The 10624-nt window shown below is 47.0% G+C and overlaps 1 long non-coding RNA gene across 1 annotated transcript in view; it reads left to right on the forward strand.

Moving 5' to 3' along the window:
* The window catches only part of LOC114484225 (uncharacterized), a 7659-nt gene extending 3853 nt beyond the window's left edge, over window positions 1–3806 (forward strand). The window contains exon 3 of the long non-coding RNA XR_003676854.2: window positions 3017–3806. This is a non-coding gene — a long non-coding RNA (uncharacterized lncRNA). The remainder of the gene's footprint in view (window positions 1–3016) is intronic.
* The last annotated feature ends 6818 nt before the right edge of the window (window positions 3807–10624 follow it).

Consider the following 10624-nt stretch of genomic DNA (forward strand, 5'->3'; position numbering starts at 1 on the left):
AGACCCAACGCAGCCAAAAATAAATAAATAAATAAATAAATTTTTAAAAATGAGAACAAAAGCTTCTCATATTTTAACTAAGATTTAGTTGACAACCAAATACTGGCAAATTTAACATGCTTTTCAAAATTACTTTTGCATGTAATACTTGGACCCAAGCAAACCTTGAACTCCCTCTCTCCACCCCAAACCAACCAGAGCATTTTGGCAACTGTATGATTAGAGGTATTAGGCTCTCATGGTACACCCTGCTGTATGATGGGTGAAAGTTTGCTTTAAAATTAGAAGTAAAGGGTACTTTCAAGATTGTACCACTGGAATGGCAAATATAATTAAGCCAAAATTCTGTTCTATGACTTTTCTTCCTACTTTATTTATGATTCAGTAATGAACCTTGGATGAGGGAATGTGAACTGAGTGCTCCCTGCTACTCAAGGACAAGCTAAAAGGGCACTTAATATTTCTGGGTAATTATTAGAAATAAGAATAGTATGGGGTAATGCCCATTAGCACTTACAGAGTACTTACTGTGTTCTAGCAGTATGGTAGGTTCTTTACGTGGATTATCTGACTTAATCCCAACAGCAGCACCATAATGCAGTTCCTATTGTTATTTCCATTTTACAGATGAGAGAACTGAGGTCCAAAGAGTCTAGTAAAGCTGCAAAGCAGTCTGGCTCCAGAGCCCACCTTTAACTATGATAATGAATTAAAGAGAAGTATCCCCAGTGATAGGGCTAAAAGCAGGTGTAGGGAAGTAGGAGGTTATTCATTTTTCATAAGATTAAAAAAAAACATAAATCAAAACCACAAACTCTATAAAAATGGAGCCTGTTTCCCCAGGAGCTGAGAATTGAAGGCGTGCTGAGACGAGCACCTCTTTGTATCCTCTAATTGTTCAGCTTTGCAGGCAGCACCAAACAACAGCAATGACCATAGAAAGAACTCTGCCCCCCTGTAAGGGTGCCGGAGTACCTTTGAAGCACATTAACGTGATTCAGAGTAAGTATACAGCACACCTGTGTCTGCATGCATCTTGGTTGGCCCTTAATTCAAGCCTGGTTTCCAATGTCTTTTACTTTCTTGATAATGTCCTTTGACACATAAAAATGATTAATTTTGATGAAATCCAATTTATTTATTTTTTTGTTGTTTTTGCTTTGAGCTTTTGGTGTCATATCTAAGAGCCCATTGCCAAACCCAAGGTCATGAACATCTACTCCTATGTTTTCTTCTAACAATTGTATAGTTCTAGGCTTGTATTTAGGTTGTTGATCAATTTTGAGTTATTTTTGCATGAGGTGTGAAGTAAGGGTAGAACTTCATCCTTGTGTGTGGAAATCCAGTTGTCCCAGCATCTTCCATGGAAGAGAATATTCTTTACCGCATTGAATGGACTTGGCACCCTTATCAAAATCAACTGACTATAAATGTTTTAAACGAGGTTTCTTTTTTTCATTTTCACAAGATGATCATGTGGTTTTCATCCTCTTTATACTATTCATGTGATGTATGACAGTGATAGATTTTCTTACGTTGAACCACTCTTGCATTCCTGGACTAAATCCCACTTGGTCATGATGTATACTCCTTTTAATATCTTGTTGGATACAGTTTGCTAGTATTTTGTTGAGGATTTTTGCGTCAATATTCATAAGGATTATTATCCTGTAGTTTTATTTTCTTGGATGTCTTTGTCTTGCTTTGATATCAGGGTATGAGTTCACAAGTCCTCCCTCCTCTTTAATTTTTTAGAAGAGTTTGAGAAGCGTCAGTGTTAGAATTCACCAGTGGGCTACCTGGTCCTGGACTTTTCTTTGTTGAGAGGCTTTCTTTTTCTTTTTTTTTGAAAAGTTAACATTAAACTGAGATATTTGGTTTGTGGGGAGTCAGCAAGGGGAATGTGGGGAATTAAGAATTATGTATAATTTAATTCAGGCCCACACCCCCTCGTAATGATATATTGTAACAGTTTCTTAATTTATTTCCCTGCAATAAACTTTCCCATATTCTGGCCATTCCAAATGTCATGAGTAATTATGTTTTCTAAATCATTTCTTTTCTTTGTCACACAATACTCAAAAAGCTGGAATGTCTTCCTATTGCTTGTAGAATTAATTTAAAAAATTTTAGCCTTCCACTCAATCTTCCCTTTGACTCTTTCTCATCTAAGCTCTAAAGAAACTGCTTCTCCTGCCCTTGTGGGAACTGTGTTCCAGGGAAACTGGTTTATTCATTCTCACTTCCATACCTAATTCCTTCTGGTTAAACCTGAAGTAGGAGGAAAGTGTTCAGAGCAAAGCCCTACCAATTATAAGCTGTGATACTGAATCATCCCAAAGACACGTGCGTGCATTTTTAATTCATGTCAGGCTTTATTTTTTTTTTTAGATGTTGGGGGTAGGAGTTTATTAATTAATTTATTTATTTTTGCTGTGTTGGGTCTTCGTTTCTGTGCGAGGGCTTTCTCTAGTTTTGGCAAGCGGAGGCCGCTCTTCATCGCGGTGCGCGGGCCTCTCACTATCGCGGCCTCTCTTGTTGCGGAGCACAGGCTCCAGACGCGCAGGCTCAGTAGTTGTGGCTCACGGGCCTAGTTGCTCCGCAGCATATGGGATCCTCCCAGACCAGGGCTCGAACCCGCGCCCCCTGCATTAGCAGGCAGATTCTCAACCACTGGCCACCAGGGAAGCCCCATGTCAGGCTTTTTAAATAAAGAGGCTTTAAGTGGAGACGATTTTGCTGATGTTACCTGCTCTTCCTCAGTGCAAATGTATATTACCTGTGTTCTTCCCAGACCTTAGGAACAGTAGATTATACTCACACTCTGCTAACCTCATTTGTTACAGGAAAAAGTAAAACAATTTCAGAGCAGTATCACGGCCAATCATCTGCTGGTCCAAGTGAGCAATCTGGAAATCATGCTAGGGCCCCCTCCCCCCACCCCCCCACCCCACAACCCCCAGGACCTGCCCGAGTTCTTCTTAACCAGCCCTTCCTTCCATGCCCTCCACCCCAGGTCACAGCCCCGTCCACCACCTGCCACCTTTCACCTGAAGCACGGCGGCCCAGACACTCCTGACCTCTGCATATCCCATTTGTCTGCGTTGCTGCAGAGCCGTTTTCCCGATGCACAACTCTGCTTCTGTGACCCCGCAGCTCAGAATTCTTCAGGGACTCTCCGCAGCCTGTAAGGTAAAACACAAATGTGTTGTCCTGACAGATGAGGCCCTTTCATAGGTGTCCAGCCTGAACTGCCTCATATTTAGTGGTCCAGCAATAGTAGGTTCTCTGCCTCCTCAACCATGAGCACTTTTGTGAGTTTCCCCATCCCTCGTCTGGAATTCTCTCCTCCTGGGTGTCACCTGGGCTCATCCTCATTCTTCAGATCTCAGCTGAGTGTCATGGATTCTGGGACCCCTTCTTAACTCCCCAGCCAGACTTCCAGCTGCTTCTCCTTTTCCTGCCCCTCAGGCTTAGCGTCATTACAGCACATACCACATCGACTGTCATTTATTTGCATATCCATATGAGGAGAAACCTCAGTTCAGTCTTTTCCCGAATAGGGAATAACCCAGTTCTTCTCTCCCATGTTTCTCTTCTTCATTCCTCGTACAAAGCACCTCACTTCTGACCCTTCTGGTCACCAAATGTGTGCGAGGTTTTCCCACACCAAGCAATTCTCATGACACCAGCTGGGTGTCCTGCAGTTTAAGTCCATTCTAACACTGTGTACCTGGAGACAGTGTCAGATCCCACAGGTTAAGGGCTCAGCCCCACAAGGCTGCTCCCTGTCCCACAGATGACGGTCACAGGTCCCCAAGTTACCCACAACTTCTGTAGGGTTTGGCTACAAATCAGAGGTTCCCACGAGCCCCTCCTCAGCTTTGGTTAATTTGTTGGAGGGCCTCAAAGAATTCAGGGAAACACGAACGTTTACCAGTTTATTAAAGGATATGACAAAGGACACAGATGAACAGCCAGATGAAGAGATGCACAGGGCGAGGCCTGGGAGGGTCCTGAGTGCAGGAGCCTCTGTCCCCCTGGAGCTGGGGTGCGTCACCCTCCCCGTGCGGCTGCGCCCACCCACCCGGAAGCTCTCTGAACCCCACGCTAGTGGGATTTTACGTATGGAGGCTTCCTCACGTGGGCGTGATCCATTATTAATTCCATTTTTCAGATCTCCTCCCTTCTCAAGAGAATGCGGGCTGGCGAGGCTGAAGGTTCCAAGCTTCTAATCACGGGTAGGTCTTTCCAGCGAGCAGCCCTCATCCAGGAGCCCACCCAGAGTCCCCTCATCAGAACAAGAGACACTCCTATCACCCAGGAAATTACCAGGCTTTCAGGACCTCTGTGTCAGGAACTGGGGTCACAGACCAAACATTAGAACAAAAGATGCTCCTAGTGTTCTCATCACTTAGGAAATTACAAGGGTTCAGGAGCCCCGTGCCAGGAGCCGGTGGCAGACTCCAATACACCTTTTTTCTATTATCTCACAATATCTGTCTGGTATCCTGAGGCCAGGGACCGTGTCTCCTACCATGATGTCACCGACCCGAGTGTAACTCCCGGTCTATAGGGTAGGTGCGCAACAGAAGTTTGTGGAATGAAGCGGTCACAGCACCAGCTGTGCGTCACGGTTGCCATTTCATGAATGGTGGGTGGTTCAGGTAATAAAGTTATTAAAGGTGATGCGCAAACATCAAGTTTGCCAAGAATGACACCGTAGATGACCCCAGGACTTTGCCGTGGTGTTGCTCAGACAGCCCCCAAGAGGAGAGCGCCCCAGGGTCCTCGTGCAGGTCTCACATCGCCTGCGAGGTGGGATGGCCCTGGGAAGAGAGAAGAAGCATGTGTGCTGCTGGGAGTTGGGGTCGGGGAGGGGAAGGCGGCAGAGTGACGGGATGATGGAGCCCCTCCCTCAACCCTCGCCCTTCCTTCCTGACGAGGGGCTGAGGTTCTCTACCTCAGGCTGGATGGGAGTCTAGAATATGCTGGAACTACTTGCTTTGTTTAAAAAGAAGGACAATGTTCTGACCACCCTCCCGACGCAGGAATAATGAAAATGCATATCTCATGTCCCGTTTGGCTTTTGTGCTGTGACAGCTGTAAAACATTAATGAACGGAAACCTGTTAAACAGGGTCGGGAGACCAGCAGGGGGCGCTCTCACCCCTGCGCCGACAGCCCAGCCCAACAGAAGAAAGACTCCCATTCTTTCCCGCCAGGGCTCAGCCAATGAAAGGCTGGGGCTCTGTTTACTAAGCCCGCCCCCTCCCTTGTCCCGCCTATAAAAGTGTCTCCTTCCTCTGCCGTGTGGGCACTTGCACGTGGCTGCCGTGGTTGAGCCCCTGAATTGCAATTCTCTGCTGATCCTGAATGAACTCATCTTTGCTGGAGAATACCTGGCCATCTATTTGCTTCAGGTCAACATACCCAAGCCTGCATTCTGGAATCAAACCCCCTGCCCTTTGTGGGAAACCCAGTGAGTCTTCAAGGGCATCCCACCCGCTGAGCACTAAGCCTGGCCGAGAAGGCACCCTCCTGGGTCTCCAAGGCCACTGCTCTGTAAAGCAGGTCCCATTCCAGCCCCTGTGCCAGGAGGGCAGCCGCTGGGGGGGTCTCGGTGCTCCCCAGGCAGCACAGACTGGCTGAAAGTGGCCTCGTGACAGCTGAGCCCTGCTCGCCGCAGTTTTTGTTTGTTTGCTTGTTTAGTTTTAGCAGCTTCGTCGCCACAGGGCCCCATCAGGACGGCTCTGGTCAAGCCACTAGGTCTTCTAATTTGGCATCTGAGGAGGCAGTTCTTGAGCTCCTCATGCAGATTCATCCAGCTCCCTTCAGCAGTGACCTGGGGCCTCAGGGCAAGGCTGCCAGAGTCAGCTGCACCCTCGCATACCCTATCGCAGACAGCAGGTTCTGGTTCATCTCGCTCTGCATTGCATTGTGAAATGAATCGCCCAGGTGACTCCCGACCAGATGAGAAAGTCAGCTTCTCTAGATGAGAAAAAAAGAGAGAGAGAAAAAGTGAGAGAGCGGGCAAGCGAGAGAAACCTCTATGCAGTTACTTAACTATTTCTTAAAATTTTATGATCAGGAATATTAAAAAAACCTCAAGTAACAAGATTCTCTTAATTTAACTCAGATTTTAAGTGACAGTATAATAGCAAAATAATTGAATAAAGTAAAATGACTGAAACCCAGATTCTGAAGAACATCTTCCAGGTTTCAGGTCATTCACAGCACAGATGAGCCCCCTCTAAGCCTTACAGAGCCTCACCTCTGGGCACCTGTCCTTCAGGTGCTGGGTTAACGAGTCAGGCTAGAAAGTGCAAATTTCATCTGAGCCATTAGATGAAAGACCTAAAATAACACAAATACTTATCAAGCTAGAAATAAGCAGCGTTGCTTTGCTTCACTATTTACTCTTGACAAAACAATCATTTTTCAGTTTAGAGTGTCCTTTAAATCAATTTCCTAAGTTCCTAGGATTTGATGGTTGTTTCTGATCGTCGCTCTTCGGAAAGCAAATGACGTGCTCAGCTCTGTTCCGTCCTTAACACACACGCCTTCCTTCCGCTTTCCGGCAGCGCTGGCCAGCACCCTCTCCCTCTCCCAAAGAGCCACCCCCCACACCTCTGGGCGCCCAGATCCCACGGCACTCCGGTGTCTGTCCCACCGTCACTGAGGGGACTGTTGGCCGCAGCGAGAAGCGGCCTGGCTCTCGGCTTCCTCGGGACCAGCGGCTGAGGCCCCTGCCGGCCCCTGCTTCCCATGGTCCGGCTTCTTCCTGCCCTCCCGCTCCATCTTCCTGGCCGCGGGCCAGCGCCGCCCGCGCACGGCTTCCAGCACCTTCATCCCGTGCCCGAGTCTGTCGCTACCCGCCTCCTGGACACCTTCATCGAACGCTTCCCATGCACCGTCAGCCCCTTCGGACTCAAGCCAATTCCCCATCTGACCCTCCCCTCTCCTCCCCTCGTATTCTCTCAGGTAATTACATCACCTTGTATCCACTTATCCGAGTTAGGATAGTAAAAGGCACCTGGAACTCCACTCTTCCCCTGGCCGCCCCCTGCAGTCCACGTGGTCATCAGATGCTGCGATTTCTGGCCCCTCATCAGCCCCGGCCTCACCAGCATTACCGCCGGTGGGTTTAGGCCCACCTGCCTGTGCTCTGGCCCCTGAGGGCCACTCCTAACTGGCCCTGCTACGCCTTGCTCTGTGTCCAATCCATCCCAAGGGCAGTGCTAGAGTCAGAAAGGCGAAAAGGGAGGGAGGGAAGGAAACCAATGAGTGAATAAAAGAATGAGCCATGTTACTCCTTCAGTTAGAATCCTACAGCGGTTCCTCATTGCTTGACAGATAAGACCCCAGTTCCTCAGGACGGCCTCGGGGCTTTTCCCAGTCCAGCCCAGCCCAGCCCAGCCCGACCCTTTCAACCCTACTTGGCCTCACCTTGGCCACTCCCCGGCCCACACCCTGTACCCCACCCTGAAAGCACCTCCCGGGAGCCCTTTCACACACTCCCGGGGGTGACCCTGCCTGGTCGGTTCCTCCTCCTCTCTCCACCTGGACAATCTCCCCTCCCCCAAGACCCAGCTCCCCTGACACCCCCGTGAATCTGTCCCCAGCCCCACAGCATCGTCGCTGGCTCCGTCCTTCTGTTCCCGTCACGCTGTGTACGTGCCCATCAGAGCCGCCACCCGCTACACTGAGACACAATCTCTCTTTCCCATCCGTCTGAACGGCGAGAAGGGAAAGGACCGTGATTTATTCCTCAACTCCATTATGACCTGATACAGTACTCAGTACAATAAATGTCTAACGCATGGAGTTTGGGTTTTCCAGCTCTGCTACCTAGTGGGGCTTCAAGGGTATGAAGGTGCTATGAGTCCAAGCATCTGAATGTGAAAGGTAGCTTCCGGTTTGAAAAAAAAAGGGTCACTGGGGACTTCCCTGGCGGCACAGTGGTTAAGAATCCGCCTGCCAATGCAGGGGACACGGGTTCGAGCCCTGGTCCGGGAAGATCCCACATGCTGCGGAGCAACTAAGCCCACATGCCACAACTACTGAGCCCATGTGCCACAACTACTGAAGTCCACACGCCTAGAGCCTGCGCTCTGCAACCAGAGAAGCCACCGGAGTGAGAAGCCCACGCAGCTCAACAAAGAGTAGCCCCCACTTGCTGCAACTAGAGAAAGCCCGTGCACAGCAATGAAGACCCAACACAGCCAAAAAAAAAAAAAAAAATGAAGAGCTCTGAAGTATCATAGGTTGCTAACAGAATATGCTCTATGTCATTTGGATGACTTCTGTTGTTTGTAGGAAACATTGCAGTGTTCACTGTCTCTACGGAAACCGGATAGATGTAGATAGCTGCCTGGAACTTATTTTATGTCCCCGTTTGGAGAGCAGAGGTTCTAGCTAGCCCTGGACCAGTCTCAGAGTTTTGCATTATAGATGTGCGGTAAATATCCATTTATTTAGCTTGGGTTAGTAAGCAATTGACCTAATCATGGATGGTTTAACCCATTAGGGTAAGTTTTTGTTGCTTATCTAAGGCCCCAGCTGACTGTTTAGAGACGGCCTTTCTTGGCTTATTCACTGTGGTCTGATTTCTAAAAGACATGGCTCACTCAATGCAAATCCATCCCTACCACGCACATAAAACGCTCTTTACGTTTTGCGAGTCAGTCAATCCACGCAATACTGAAAAATGCACATGGAACGCAATCGTGTTAATGACACAAAAGTCACAGTGAGAGGCCCAGAGTTAGGAGAGGACCGCCCTCTCCTCCTTTTGTGTTGGAGCTGAAATGTCAGCAGGACAAATGCACTGACTCAGGGAGATGTTTACTGGCTGCTCTGTGGTCGGGTCGTGGGTGAGTTGCTGCGTGTGCTCTAATGTCAAAACTCACTTGTGTTAAATGACCTGGATATGGCTCACAACATGCTTTTTGAGTGTTTTGTCCAATAAATTATTTCCAACATTTGAAAGAAGGATTACTTTCAAAAATAAAACACAATGAAAGAAAACATTGACCTGTAACAATCCCAAATTCATAAATAAAATGAGCTGTGTTTAGAAACCATGATCGAGATTTTGTTCATCTGTTTCCAAATGACTGACTGTAAATGCAGACTGCTTGATCCACACCTGAAAGGCTCTGTTTACTTTTATCTTACAGTGAGTACTGAAGTCCTCTGAAATGGACTTCAAACCAGTTCCCCATCCAGGGACATCTGGGGAAAGAAAATGCCATTTTATTGCTGAGTGAAGGCCAGATGTTCTGTCAGGTTGTCAGCAGGGACCAATTAGCTGGGATCAGAAAGAAGACGGCATTCTCTGGAGTCATTTTTGTTGACATCATTGCTATATCTGAAGTGAATTCTGTAAACATTAGACACCAGTGAATCACCAAGTCCTACTGAGCAATAACTGTGTGCGTCCTTCTGCAAACAGGCTGGGATGCTCTTTCCTCACCACTGACACCCCCAAACTCAGCTTCCAAGACAGCCGCCACGGCTCATTCTGTGAGTGAAGGTCCAAACATGGAAAAGCCTTGAGGGAAACAAAGAGGCGGGTGAGATGCAGGATTTCCTTGCCTTTCCATCCTCCTCGTGGCCTGTGGTCCAGAGAGAGTGTGACACTCTCCATCGGCGAGTTAATGACTAAACAACAGGAATAAGGAAGAGAGGAGGAAAAGCACGGAAGAGCTCTGAGGAATGGTGGAGTGATAACCTTTAGATCTTCAGCCGTGAGGCTCTGGAGACTGTTTGCCAGGGGTCTTGTTTAGAGCATGCCAGCAACCTCTTTCCTCTGTAAATCAGTGGCTAATGGGGGGCAGTGGGGGGGGTGGAAATCCTGTAAGCATTTCCAGTGATACCACAGCAAGCTGGTGTTTCATGCTTGGTTAGAGACAATTGAAACCCAGGCCTTTGTCACACACGACCTGTGATCAGAGTAGTTCTTCAATTGTGTACTCATATCATTTATTTTTAAATATCTGATTACTTTTGGGTTTGATTTTGTTTTTCATTAAAAGCCTGTTAAGATATTAAGTTATGAAAATGTGATAAATATGCATTCGACAACTTTATGCTAAGAGAAATCTTTCTAGAAGGATACTGAGCCTAGAATTATTAGCCTACATAATTTGGAAACAGTTCTCCAACCTAATTTGAATCCAGACAGGGTGGTAGAGAATGCTGGTCTACAGAACCCCTGCCTAGGTCTCCCTGTCAAGTAAACCTATCTTTAGAAAAAGCAAATGAGGTTAGGAATGGCTTGTTCATTTGTGGAGTCATGCTGGCTTCCTGTGCTTATTGTTTTATTTTCTAGGTATTAACATACTAAAATGTAGGTAGGTTAAGTAATTTACTCTATCAGAGGTATTAGCCAATGCAATCAAACAAGAGAAAACAGTCAGAGACATGAAAATTGGAGGAAGAAATACAACTATTTCTATTTGCAGGTGATATAATATAGCTGTAGGACTCAAGGACTCAAAAGAATCAATTAAAAAAAAAACTAATCCAAATAGTAAGAAAATTCAGTAAGGCAGCAAGTTATAAAGTTAACACATAAAAACAATGTTCTCCTATTCAAACAGAAGCCAGCTGTAAAACAT

Source organism: Physeter macrocephalus, chromosome 18 (assembly GCF_002837175.3).
Source record: "Physeter macrocephalus isolate SW-GA chromosome 18, ASM283717v5, whole genome shotgun sequence".
Classification (NCBI taxonomy): domain Eukaryota; kingdom Metazoa; phylum Chordata; class Mammalia; order Artiodactyla; family Physeteridae; genus Physeter; species Physeter macrocephalus.